This window comes from Galeopterus variegatus, unplaced genomic scaffold, assembly GCF_000696425.1.
Source record: "Galeopterus variegatus unplaced genomic scaffold, G_variegatus-3.0.2 Scaffold2153, whole genome shotgun sequence".
Lineage (NCBI taxonomy): Eukaryota > Metazoa > Chordata > Mammalia > Dermoptera > Cynocephalidae > Galeopterus > Galeopterus variegatus.
This window is the reverse complement of record NW_007728264.1, coordinates 214,628-227,867: the sequence shown is the minus strand read 5'-3', so window position 1 is coordinate 227,867 and position 13,240 is coordinate 214,628. Positions and strand designations below refer to the sequence as shown.

The 13,240-nt window shown below is 37.4% G+C and overlaps 1 protein-coding gene across 1 annotated transcript in view; it reads left to right on the top strand.

The window, feature by feature from the left end:
• Positions 1 to 13,240, top strand: part of LOC103596965 (testis-expressed sequence 11 protein-like) — a gene marked incomplete at its 5' end in the record, with an annotated part of 120,189 nt that overhangs the window by 89,286 nt on the left and 17,663 nt on the right. The gene's annotated exons all lie outside the window — the stretch shown is intronic.

The window sequence follows — 13,240 nt, the reverse complement described above, 5'->3', positions numbered from 1 at the left end:
GTGGGTATTTGTTTTTCTTTCAGTTCTGTGTTGGATTATTTGCTGTTCCCACCACTTAAACTCTGCACTGGAATGAATTTTTTGTCCTTTACTTACTTCTAAAATGGGTGAACTTCTTTTGGGGACCAGCACTTGAGCCCTGTGGTTGAGCTAAATTGCTGCTTTGCTGTTGATTCCCTGGGAAAGGCTTTTAGTGCAGCTCAGGTATTAATGGTTGACTTTATAGGTACTTCTGGGTCCTGTGAGATCTGGTACACCTTGGTTGTGTGGAAACTCTGGTCTGGACCTAAGTCTTTTCAGCAAACTGCTTCCCCTGCAGTTCTATATTTCTGACCAGTCTACACAGAGTGGGCCTGTGCTGATTGGGGGGCAGGTCCGCTGTCCATGCTGTGCCCCAATGTTCCCCGGTGGGCTCGCCTCCCCCACTGCCCACACTCCAAACACTTCCATGGGATGGGCTGTATGTACTTCGGTCCCTTGCAATGACTCACTGGCCTCTGAGTAGCTCATTTTTTCAGTTGTCTATGGCTCCTTGCTCCTTTATGGGTCCATGGGAACCCTGTCAGTGGTCCTGCTGGCCTGAGGGCCACAAAGCCCCTCCTCTCCCCTCCCACCTCCAAGCAACTTCATAGGAAGGGCACAGCAGTAGCTTTTGCTAGCTCTTGCTCTGTGCACTCACCAGCTCCAGCCTTGAAGTGGCTGGGGCTCAAAACGTTAGGAGCAGTCCTTTCTTCTCTCATTGTGGCTTCTTCTGCTTTTATGCACTCCGTAGGTCTCTCCTCCTCTTCCCCTGAGCTCTAGTGGCCCCAGCTTGGCTGTAGTTGCTTTTTAATAGTTGTAAATTGGTTGATTTGTGGGAAAGAGTGACACTGGAGACCATCTGTTCTGCCATCTTGACCGGAAGCCTGGTGCCCTTATTTTAATATGTGCTTCAGCCCTTCCATGACCGAGAGCCATTCCCAAACCCAGCCAAAAGATTTAGATAACTCCTTTACAAATAGGTAACTGGTAGAAGCTTACCAGAGCTTCCCCCAGAGGCCCAGTAGTCCTGGTGGTTAACGTGGAGATTATTATCAGAGAGTGGACAGCCTGTTTTTTGGGGAGGGCTACCTTGAGATTTTTGAGAGTAATCAGTCACTTTTTCAACTTGCCCTGGTTGTCTGCACAAATGGCAACAATTTTTTGGAAACTGTTGTTTTAGGGGTCACTTATTGGTGAAGCGCCCTGGGGCAGGCCCAAAGATCATTCTAAGTTGTTGGTTGCTATGGAGCTGCTGTAATTGTAAGGTCATTAATTTGGAAACCTTTTGTTTCTTATCTTGCCCTAAGGTCCTTTGTGCTATTATGACAGTTCAGTAAGTCCTGTAGCCTCCCAGCCTCCCTTTTGTTTTTTTATGAACCCACTAATTTCTTGAGAGAGCCCATTTACAAAGAGGGCAACTAAAGTTGTCTGGGTTGGTTTGTGTTTTTTTTTTTTTTTGGCAGCTGGAGGTAGGGGTTCCGAACCACGACCTTGGTGTTACAGGGCTGTGCTCTAACCAACTAAACTAACTGGCCAGCCCCTCTGGCTGGGTTGTATCAATCAATTTGGCAGAAGCTGGAATGCCTTAAGAAAGGGGCTTCCAAGAGAATTTTAATACCAATAACAGACTCATATTTCCTCTGTAGGTCTGGATGATGACCAGTCAGTGTGAGTGGGGAACATCTTAGGAATAGCTTTCAAAAGGTCATTTGCAATTTTTCAGGTTTTGCCTGGCCCATAAGTAGACCAGGCAGGCATTGTCAGTTCCCTGATATCATTCTTGGGAGAATATCATTCTGCCTCTTTCATCCAATTTTGGGCTTCCCAGGTCCCACCAACAAGTGATCAGGTACCCTGGGGTTGTAGGTTTCAATTAAGACCCTGAATTCTTCAGAAAACCTTTGAGGGTCTTCTTAAACTGTGGCCCTAAACTCTGTTTTGTTCAGGGAGTAAGTCAGTCACTCAGGGGTTATCTCCTGAATTTTCAGGTGGTTTTATTTTAGAAGGAAACTTTTTTACTGCTTTTTCAGAGAAGAAAGGCAATTCAGACAGAAAGTTAGTAGGCTGTAAATATTCAAGCAAAGTAGGATTGTTACCAAAACCCCAAAGGTCCATTTGCTTGCTTCTCAATAGCCAATAATTGAGAGACAAGTGTTGGTGTAAGGAAGCTGGCAGCATGGGGAAATGGTGAGCTTATGTCTCAAGACCATCTCCACTTTTCCCAGACTTGCCAAAGGGTTTTATGGGGACAGGTGGTAGGGGGGCTGATTCATGGTGATCTAAGCAGGGACGTGCAGACATAATCATAGAATTGCAGATAAACATCAAAGAGCTTCTCAGGTGGGGACTGATTCATGGTGACCATCCCCCTTGAAGTCAAGCCACAGATCCAGTTCCTGTTAACTTGAAAAAGATCTAGTTAGTAAGCTGGTAAAGAATGGCCACCTGGGTTAATAATTTCTTCTATAATTATTCTGTATACAATGTGAGCAAAAGTCATTATGTTCTAGTATCATGTGAACAAGAATCATTGTATTCTAATATCCAGCTTCAATCTATGAGGTTCAGGTTACAAGTGTTAAGAAAAAAAAAACTTTTTAATTTATAAGTTTAACAAAATGGAGTCACTTCTGTTCAGGCTGTTACCGGATAGAGGGAAGCAGTAGGAGTCACATCAGTTCTACCATCCTAGGTCTGGGGGATATCTTGTATTTTTAGCTTTTCATAAGCTTTTCACAGTGACTCCTTTAAAAAACCTACTTTAGAATGTTGATGCCTCTTTAAGGTTTCTGAATGCCAATTAAAGTAAGAATTTCATTCTCTCTTTAATTCAGGAGGCTTGGGATTCAAATACACTTCTTAGATGAACAATCTTGTTTATCTGGAACGTTCCACATATGGCCATTATAATTCTGAATTACTTTTAGTAAAATTTTGCCACTTTTGTAGATATTTGTAACTTCCAGGGCCACAATTTTTTATACATGAAAAAGGCAGGTGTACCAGAAGGCAGAGTACTCAGATCTTTAGAAATTAAGGATCCCTGGGCTGGCCAGTTAGCTCAGTTGGTTAGAGCATGGTTTTGTAACACCAAGGTCAAGGATTTGGATTCCCATACTGGCCGGCCCCCATCCCCCCCCCCCAAAAAAAGAAAAGAAAAGACAGAAATTAAGGATTCCATTTTTATGTTGGAACTTGTGTCTCTCAGGGCTGAGATCTCTGGTTCTGAGATCCCCTTAACCAATTTAGTCAGTGATGTTTCTTACCTCAGTGTGCAAAAAAGAGAAGAAATTAGGAGGAGAAAACCTATTGCTGCGAATTCTGAAAGCTAGAGTCCACACCCTCTGCAGTAATAACCATTTACTGAAACTGCTGCCAGTTACCTTTAAAACTGCAGTCTTTTTGCCAGTGACTCGTCAGCCAAAAACCTAAAGATCATATGCTCTGCCACAGCACAAACTAACCCCTGGTACCCCAAGGTCAAATGCTCTCCTGGCACAAGCTAACTCTTGGTACCCCCAAAGCCAAAGAGATCAGGGAGCTCAAATGCAAAAGAGAGCAGAGGTCAAATCTCAGAGGGACTTACAACTCTTGGGGCTCCATGAGGAAGATAGTGATCCCCAAAAAGAGGGATTTAGCTGTGCCTTTTTTCTGCATTCCTCAAGGGGTCTTGGAGATCATCAGCAGTCTCCTTCAGGTCTCTTTGTGGTCACCAGAACTGTCAGAGGACAAAATTACAACCAATTTAGTTAAAGATCTCAGTTGGCTTTATTGTAATTGTAGAATCAGGCAACACGTTATTTTATAAAATAGAATTAAGTGCTCCCTGGAATATATTGAACTTAACAAAAATGAAAATATGACATCTAAACTTGTTGGATACAACTAAAATAAAGGAAAATATACAGCTTTAAATGCACATATTAGAAAAGATGAAGGCGGTTAGCTCAGCTGGTTAGAGAGGTGTTGATAACACCAAGGTCAAGGGTTCAGATCTCTGTACTGGCCAGCTGCCAAAAAAGTATAAAAGATGAAGAGTTTAAAATCAGTGATCTAAGCTTCCAATTTGTATCTGGGGAAAGAATAGCAAATTAAACCCAAAGAAAGTAGAAGGAAGAACATAAAAAATCTAAGAGCATAAAAAATGAAATAGAAAACACACATACAATACAGAAAATCAACAAAGCCAAAATTTGGTTCTTGGAAAGATTAATACAATTGCTTAAATGACTAACAAGATGGATCAAGGAAAAAAAGAAAGGACACAAATTACTAATATCAGTAATTCAAAAGTGGACATCACTACAAGTCCTTCAGACATTAAAAATACAATAAAAGGATATTATGAACAACTTTATGATAATAAATTTGGCAGTTTAGACAAAATAGACAAATTCCTTGAAAGGTATACCTACCAAAATTGGCCCAAAGAGAGTGAATCTGAATAGCCTTATTCAGACTATTTTGAATAGTTGTATTTGAATAGTCCTAACTGAAAAGAACATTTCAGGAAAAGAAGTATAGAGGTCAATGTCTTAAATGATAGATGAAAAAATCCTAAATAAGTTTTAGAAAATTGAATCCAGCAATATATAAAAAGGATACTACATCATGACCAAGTAATATTTATCTTGGGAATTCAAAATTCAAAAATTAGTGCACATTAACAAAATAAAGGGGGGGAAATATGATCATTTCAATTGATGCAGAAAAAGCATTTGAAAAAATTCAACACCCATTCATGATGAAAACACTCAAACTAAGAATAGAAGGTAACTTCCTCAATCTGATAAGTGTTACCTACAAACAAATTACTCCTTACTGCATATTTAACAGTGAAATATGAACACTTTCCCACTGATATCAGGGAATGAAACATGGATGTATACTGTCACCACTTCCATCCAACTTTCTACTGGAATAATTCCAGGCCTCCTAGCAACCCATTTCACAGCTTAGATCTAATTGATCACTCTCTCCGTGCTGCCTCTTAGATACCATCTATTCTTGTCTCTCTCTGTCTCTCTCTCTCTTATTTTGGGGGGGGGGTGGGGGGCCGGACCTTGGTATTATCAGCACCACACTCTAACCAACTGAGCTAACCAGCCAGCCCCCTATGTGTTCTCCTCTTAACCTCAGTTGAAACCCCTTATATGATTCAAGACAGTTTCCAAAGTATTTAGGCTCTCTTTTCTTCAAACCAAATACTTCAAAAACTAATCTCCCTAGCTTCTATTTTTCAATCTTTTAGTCATAGTCATTTTTCTCCCCTACATGCTTTCCAATAGTGGGGGGGGGGTGGGTGGCCGGACCTTGGTATTATCAGCACCACACTCTAACCAACTGAGCTAACCAGCCAGCCCCCTATGTGTTCTCCTCTTAACCTCAGTTGAAACCCCTTATATGATTCAAGACAGTTTCCAAAGTATTTAGGCTCTCTTTTCTTCAAACCAAATACTTCAAAAACTAATCTCCCTAGCTTCTATTTTTCAATCTTTTAGTCATAGTCATTTTTCTCCCCTACATGCTTTCCAATAGTGGATTGTGAATCAGAACATCTGAGATAATAATCCTGCCTCTCCATTCAATGGGCAGGTTATTTAATCTCTCAGCCTTAGTTTCTTTATCTGGAAAGTGGGGCTGATAGTCTCTGCCCTGTGTATGCATTGGAAGGGATTTTTTGCCTATCTGAAGTACTCAGAATAATGGAGCAATTTCTAAACCATGAATCTGAATGCATCATAGAGACCCAGCCAATCTGCCATTCCTGGGAGCTGACCCCATAATCCCAACAACAACAAAAATGGTAACCTAAAATTGATAAACTGTGGTATATCTATACTATGGAATACTACTCGGCAGTTAAATGTATTTGCTGAGTGAAAAAAGCCAGGCCCAAGAGGCTATGATTCCATTTATATGACATCCTGGAAAAGGTAAAACTATAGGAACAGAAAACAGATCAGTGGTTGCCAGAGGTTGTACATAATAGGAGGAGATCACTATAAAGGGGCAACATAAGAGAATTTTTAGGGTTATCAACTGTTCTGTAAAGAACTTGTGATAGTAGACATACAACTCTATGCATTTGTGAAAACCCATAGAACTGTACACTTCAAAGAGTAGATTTTACTGGATACAACTTAAAAATATACCAGTCAGGATGTGAGGGGAACCCCAGATAGAATTCAGGCTGTGACAAATGAATCTAACTGTATTACAATTGAACTACATAACTATACTGAAGGAGGTGGGGAAGAAAGAAGCTGACTTAAATAACTTTGTTTTTATTTTTCCCTCATCTGATCCCACCCCTTTGATTTAAGTAACTTTGAAAAGCACTGTGTTGACTGGACACAAGGCTAAAGACAAAAAGAACTTATGCACAATATTATACTCTAGTTGGTAACTTTGTTTTTTGTGGGGGTATGGATTAGCAGTTATGAAAATAATTTACATTTATAGTCAGTTCTGCTATAATGTGACATATGTGTTCCAAAAAAATTGTTGCACTGTGCAAAATTGTGCTATTAAAAACATAGGGCTTATGGGAAGAATGGGGTTAGAAGCATAATACTCAAAAACTTTGGTCAGTGACACGTTAAAAAATGATAGGGACCTAATAAAATAATAGCACAGTTTTGTATGTGTTAAATGACTAAAAATACTACAATAAATATGGCATTTCGCTGTGAAAAAGACCTGACACTCACTTGTGGAAATGGACATCAGAAGGATTGCAGCTTGTGAGATATTGTGAAGTAGTGGAAGGAGGGTTATCTGAAATCTAATAGAAAGTTGTAGCAACAGATATGGATGGGTATGGCTCATAACACATGCAGTGAACTGAGGTAGCTGATAGAAGTTTGAGTTGTGCACATGTGTGTATTTTGTGTGTTTTTACAAGCTTGATTCAGCTAGGTGCAGTTTTCTGTATTCACCTACTGTTTCCCATAGACTAAATTGCACACAAACACTTAACCTACATTATGCTTAAATTGTTCCCTAACATATCAATCATGTTGGAACAAAGTCATGTTTTCAAGACAAACATTATAATAGAAATATGTGTGTGTATATGTATATAAACAAAGACATACATATATAAAATGGTTTTCTGTATCTGTGTTTTATTTTCAATAAAGTTTTGTGTTTTTGTTTTTGGGTTTTTTTTGGTGGATGGCTGGTACAGGGATCTGAGCCCTTGACCTTGGTGTTATCAGCACTATGCTCTACCAAGTGAGCTAACCGGCTAACCCTATTTTCAATAAAGTTTTAAAAATAAGTGAATTTGGGATGGTTGTTGGATATAGGTCAGTCAGTATACAAAAATTAATTGTATTTCTGTATAGGAGCAAGAAATGATTGGAAAATGAACTTTTAAAATACCATTTTTAATAGCATCAAAATCCATCTGATACAATTTGGATGTATTGTCCCCCCAAAGATCATGTCAAAATCTGATCCCCAACTTGGCAATATTGGGAGTGGTCTAGGTCATGGGGATGGATCCCTCATGAATGGATTAATGCTCGCCCTGGGGGAGGAAGGGTAATGAGTGAGTTCTCGCTCTATTTGTTCCCGGGAGAGCTGGTTGTTTAAAAAGACCCTGGCACCTTCTCTCTCGCTCTCTTTCTTCCTCTCGCCATGTGATCTGCTTGTACCCGCCGGCTGCCTGCCACTTTCCACCATGAGTAGAAGCAGCCTGAGGCCCATGCCAGATGCAGCTGTCCCAGAATAATAAGCCAAATAGATCTCTGTTCTTTATAAATTACCCAGTTTCAGGTATTCTGTTATAGCAACACAAAATGGACTAATGCACCATCAAATGGCTAGTAATCAATGTTTTGTGTGTTTTTTGGTGGCTGGCTGGTATGGGGATCTGAATCCTTGACCTTGGTGTTATAACATCATGCTCTAAACAAATGAGCTAACCATCCAGCCCCCTTGTAATCAATCTATAATGAAAGATGGAGAAGACCTCTAGACTGAAAACAACAAAACTTTGAAACATTGGTGAGAAAAAATTTTAAAGGCCTAAATAAATGAAGATACATACTATGTTTGTGGACTGGAAATTTCAATTTTGTTAAATTTTCAATTTTCCCAATTTGATCTATAGATTCAAGGAAGTCCCAATCAAAATCCCAGCTGGTTTACTTGTGAAAATTGAGAGGATAGTATTAAAAATTCTATAGAGATGCAAAGGACAATCTTGGAAAAGATGAACAGAGTTTAAGGACTTACACCACAGAATAGTCTAGAATAGAGTCTAGAAATAGACCCACACATGTTCATTTGATTTGTGACAAAAAGTGCCCAGTGCTACTCAATAGGGAAAATATTTTTTATGTTAAATAGTTCTGCAATAATTAGGTATCCATGCGGGAAAAAAAATAAACCTTAACTCCTCCCAAATACCATATACAAACATTGATTTTAGATGGATCATAGTGTAAAACTATATAAGGTTTCTAAAAAGAATCATAGGAGAATATCTTCATGACCTTGGGTATACAAAAACTTACCAACTGTCCAAGAAAATATTGATAAAGTGTAATTCTTTACAATCAAGAACTTTAGTTTGTCAAAAGATACCACTAAGAAAAGAAAAAGAAGCCACAGATAGGAAGAAGATATGCTGATATGTAAGCTTGACAACTTCTGGAAAATATAAAAAAACTCTTACAACTCAATGAGAAAAGACAAACAACCCAATAAAGAATGGGCAAAATAACTGAATGGGAACTTCACAAAAGAGTATATACAAATGGTCAATAAGCAAAGGAAAAGGTGCTCAATCAACATCATTACTTATCAAGGAAACACAAATTAAAACCACAATAAGAGACCACTGCATACTCAAAGAAGTGACTAAAATTAAAATGCCAAGTGTTAATGAGGGTGGGAAGCAACTGGAACTCTGATATATTGCTGGTGGAAGTGTAATTGGTGCAACCACTTTGGAAAACTGGCAGTGTCTGCTAATAGCAAACGTGCTCCTATCCCAGCAATAACCCTGCAGTCTCACTCCTAGATATATACTCGGGTGAAATGAGTGCATCTATTCACCAAAATATGTACAAGAATGTTCAAGACAGCTCTATTCATAAAAGCAAAAGATTTGAAACTACCCTACTGTTCACCAATAGGAGGATGGATTACATAAATTGTGATATGTTCGTACAATGGAATGCTACAAAGCAATAAAATAAATGAACATCTGCTAGCATACAAAAATACAGATGAATATCCACATACATTATCATGAGCAAAAGAAGTTGTACACAAAAGAATATACAGACTATAAAAGTCAATTCTGGGCTGGCCCGTGGCTCACTCGGGAGAGTGTGGTGCTGATAACACCAAGGCCCCGGGTTCGGATCCCATATAGGGATGGCCGGTTCGCTCACTGGCTGAGCGTGGTGCTGACAACACCAAGTCAAGGGTTAAGATCCCCTTACCGGTCATCTTTAAAAAAAAAAAAAAAAAAAAAGTCAATTCTAAGAACAACTTTATTGAGGTATAACTCACATGTCATGCAATTTACCCATTAAAGTATATAATTCAGATTTCAGTATATTCACAGATATGTGCAACCACCCTCAGCAATCAATTTTGGAACATTTCATTACCTCAAAAAGAAACCCCATACCTTTTTGTTATCCTTGCATTTCTCCCATGAGCCCTAAGCAACCACTAATCTACTTTTTTTCTCTATAGATTTGCATATTCTGGACATTTCATGTAAATAGAATAATAATATGTGGACTTTTGTGACTGGTTTATTTCACTTAGTATATTTTCACAGTTCATTCATGTTGTGGCATGTATCAGTACTTCATTGCTTTCTATGGTCAAATAATATTTCTTTGTCTACATATACCATGTTTTATTCATCCATTCATCACTTGATGGACATTTGGGTAGTTTCCATTTTGGGGCTATTATGCATAATGCCACTATAAACATTTATGCACAAGTTTTTGTGTGGACATATTTTCTTGGGTGTATATCCGAGTGGAATTGCTAGGTCATATGGTAACTCTATGTTTGTTTAATCATTTGAGAAACTGCCAGAGTGTTTTCTAAAGCAGCTACACCATTTTAAATTCCTACCAGCAGTGTATGAGTCTTCTGATTTCTCTGCCTCCTTGCTAACACTTGTATTATCTTTTTGATTCTAGCCATCCTAGTGAGTGTATCCCTTTGTGGTTTTGATTTTCTGATGTTGAGCATCTTTTAAGATGGTTATTGGCCATTGTGTATCTTTGGAGAAATATCTATTCAGACCCTTTGCCCAATTTTTAATTGAGTAGTAAGAGTTCTTTATATGTTCTAGATACAAGTCCCTGATCAGATATATGACTTGCAAATATTTTCTCCCGTTCTGTAGATTGTCTTTTCCCTTTCTTGATAGTGTCCTTTGAAATACAAAATTTTTAACTTTGATGAGGTCCAATTTATCTATTTTTTTGTTACTTGTGCTTTTGGTGTGTTATCTAAGAATCCATTGCCAAATCCAAAGTCATGAAGGTTTACTCCTATATTTTCTTCTGCAAATTTTATGGTTTTAGCTCTTACCTTTAGATTTTCTATTGATTTTGAGTTAATTTTTATATTTGGTATGAGGGAAGGGTTCAACCTTATTCTTTATCATGTGGCTATCCAGTTGTCCCAGAACTAGGTTTAAGAGACTATACCTATTGGATGGTCTTTGCCCCCTTGTGGAAAATTGGTTGACCACAGACACATGGTTTTATTTCTGGATTGTCAGTTCTATCCCATTGATATATATGTCTGTTCTTATGCCAGTACCATGCTGTCTTGATTACCATTGTTTTATGCTAAGTTCTGAAACTGGGAATTGTTAGTCCTCCAACTTTGTTCTTCTTTTTTCAAGATTGTCATGGCCATTCTGGGTCCCTTGAATTTCCATATGAATTTTAGGATATCCCTTCAGTTTCTGGGGGGGAAAAAAAAACAACCAGCTGAGATTCTGATAGGAATTGTGTTGAATCTATAGATCATTTGGGGGAGTACTGCCATCTTAACAATGTTAAATCTTCTAATCCATGAACATGGGGTATTTTTCCATTTTACTACATCTCCTTTCAATAATATTCTATAATTTTTAGTGTACTAGTTGTGCACTAATTTATTCCTAGGTATTTTATTCTTTTTGGTGCTATTGTGTTTTTTGTTTTGTTTTTGGCTTTGGTTTTTTGGCAGCTGGCCAGTACAGGGATCCAAATCCTTGACCTTGGTGTTATAACACCATGCTCTAACGCATTCAGCTACCCTGCCAGCCCTTTTTTGGTGCTGTTGTAAATGGAATTGTTTTATTTTCAGCTTGCTCATTACTGCTATATAAAAATAGAATTGATTTTTGTATATTGACCTTGATAAACTTGTTTAGTAGTTCTAATGGCATCATACTGGATTCTCCAGGAATTTTATTCATAAGATCACATTATCTTATGATTAAGACTGATGGATTTTTTTTTTTTTTTTTGATGCTGTTGTAAGTGGAATTGCTTTATAGAGCTTCAAAATATATGGAGCAAAAACTGACAGAACTGAAATGAGGAATAGACAATCCATAACTACAGTTGGAGACTTCAATACTCCTCTCACAGTAATCAATAGAATAAGTGAACTCAATGAGGATATAGAAGACATAAATGCTCTCAACTGATTTAATCTAATTGACATTTTAGAACACTCTACCCAATGATAGCAGAATACACATTTTTTTTCAAATGTACATGGAACACTCATCACCATGAACCATTTTCTGAACAATGGACCATATTCTGAACCATAAAACAACCTCAAAAAATTAAAAAGTACTGAAATATCAAAGTATTTTCTCTGGCCATAATGAAATTAAATTATAAATCTATTGTACAAAGCTATCTGTAAAGTCTCTCGATATTTGGAAATTAAACATACTTCTAAATAATCCAGTGGTCAAAGAGGAAGTGATAAGGGAAATTAGGAATATTTTGAGTTGAATGAAAACGAGAACAACATACAAAAATTTGGAGGATACAGCTAAAGCAGCAACTAGATAAAAATGTATAGCATTAAATGCTTCTATTAGAAAAAGAAAGGTCTCAAATAATCTAAGCCTCCACCTTAAGAAACTAGAAAAAAAAACGTGCAAATTAAACCTAACCAAGCAGAAGAAAAGAAATAATAAAGACAAGAGCACAAATGAATAAAATTTAAAACAAAATGATAAATAAAATCAATGAAACCAAAAGCTGTTTGTGTGTGTGGTTTTTTTCCAGAAGATTAGAACAATTGATAAACCTCTAGCCAGACAGATCAAGACATATATTAAAACTATCAGGAATGAAAGTGGAGATGTAACTAGAGATCCTACTGACATTAAAAAAGGTAATAAAGAAAAATAAAAGTGATTGTGGGGAAAAAAGGCAATAAGGGAATATTATGAACAACTTTATGCCCCTGAATTTGAAATCTTAGATGCAATGGACAAATTCCTTGAAAGTCACGAAGTAGCAAATCTCTCTCAAGAAGAAATATAGTCCCTTACCTATTAAATTAATTGAATTCATAGTTTAAAATCTTCCAACAAAGAAAACTCCACTGAAGAATTATACCAAACATTTAAAAAAGATGTAATACCAATTTTATACAAACTCTTCAAGAGAGGAGAGGAGGGCATAATTCCCAGTTCATTTTATGAGATCAGTATTATCCTGATACCAATATTAGACAAAGGCAATATTAGAAAACTGCAGACCAATATCCCTTGTGAAAATAGATGCAGAAATCCTCAATATTAGCAAATTGAATTTAGTAACATATAAAAAGGATAATACATCATAACCAAGTGATGTTTATCCCAGTTTCAACATTGTAAACTCAATTAATTTGCCATATCAACAGATTAAAGAAGAAAAAACATAAAATTATCTCTACGGATATAAAAAAAAAGTATGTGACAAGAGTCAGCATCCATTCATGATAAAAAAAAGAAAACTGTCAAACTAGGAATAGAAGGGAAGTTTCTCAACTTGCTAGAGGGCATCCACAAAAATAAAACCTACAGCTAATATTATACTTAGCAATGAAAGACTGAATGATTTTCTCCTAGTCAAGAATGTCTACTCTCACCACTCCTGTTCAACATTATCCTAGAGGTCCCAGCCAGTGCAATAAGACAAGCAAAAGAATGGGGGAAAAA